Here is a 1467-nt window from a genome sequence, read left to right as displayed (position 1 = left end):
AAATGTATCGCCTATCACAGGCCAAAGTACTATTTACCAACGTGCCACCTATCACGGGTATGCACGGTTTACTAAAAAGAACGTAAATTGTGAATGTACCGCCTATCACAGGCCAAAGTACTATTTACAAAGGTGCCACCTATCACGGGTCTGCACAATTTATAAAAAAGCGTAAACCATAAACGTACTGCCTATCACGGGCCCGTACCGTATACCGAGGTGACACCTATCACGGGTCTGCACGGTTTACAAAAACGTAATTCTTAAATGTACCGCCTATCACAGGCCAAAGTACTATTTATCAATGTGCCACCTATCACGGGTTTGCACGATTTACAAAAAGAATGAAAAATGCATGAGCATATACTGACTCCATCCACGACAATCGTTAAGCAAATGCAGATATTAAAAGATTCCCCATTTTTAATACTCATTTAACTTAAACGATTTTCACAACAAACATTAAGTAACCAAGACATTAAGAGATTCCCCATTCTTAATACTCGTTTAACTTAAACGATTTTCCAAAACAAACATTAAGTAAACAAGACATTAAGAGATTCCCCATTCTTAATACTCATTTAACTTAAACGATTTTCAAAACAAACATTAAGTAAACAAGACATTAAGAGATTCCCCATTCTTAATACTCATTTAACTTAAACGATTTTCAAAACAAACATTAAGTAAACAAGACATTAAGAGATTCCCCATTCTTAATACTCATTTAACTTAAACGATTTTCAAAACAAACATTAAGTAAACAAGACATTAAGAGATTCCCCATTCTTAATACTCATTTAACTTAAACGATTTTCAAAACAAACATTAAGTAAACAAGACATTAAGAGATTCCCCATTCTTAATACTCATTTAACTTAAACGATTTTCAAAACAAACATTAAGTAAACAAGACATTAAAAGATTCCCCATTCTTAATACTCATTTAACTTAAACGATTTTCAAAACAAACATTAAGTAAACAAGACATTAAAAGATTCCCCATTCTTAATACTCATTTAACTTAAACGATTTTCTTCATCAATATCACCAAAACCTAACTCTAAGATTTTACCCATTAAGCCTTAAATTCATTTTCCCCAAATCAACACTTTAACCCTAACAAATTTCTTTTCCACAGATAAGTCCCTAAATTCAAACTAGAAGTTTGGAAGGAGCCCTTACCTTCACGTTAGCTTTAATGTGCGATTACGGTACCGCGAATAAATCCAGTAAAATCTCCGCTCGCAACGTCGCTTCCAAAGTTGGTTCCCTAGCACCATAGCGTGGTAGTGACCAACTTTCTCTTCTATCTATTTGTGAAACGAAGCTTAGATCTAGATGAAACGGGGAGGTTTGTGTTTGATGGTTTTGAAATCCCTAACACCGTTTTTCTTTATTTTCGAAACAACGAGGAAGTATGAAGCTGAGAAATCCTTGCTTTCTTACCCACTAAGCCTTGGGTTT

Source organism: Cicer arietinum, unplaced genomic scaffold, assembly GCF_000331145.2.
Source record: "Cicer arietinum cultivar CDC Frontier isolate Library 1 unplaced genomic scaffold, Cicar.CDCFrontier_v2.0 Ca_scaffold_5784_v2.0, whole genome shotgun sequence".
Classification (NCBI taxonomy): Eukaryota; Viridiplantae; Streptophyta; class Magnoliopsida; order Fabales; family Fabaceae; genus Cicer; species Cicer arietinum.
This window is presented reverse-complemented; position numbering follows the sequence as displayed.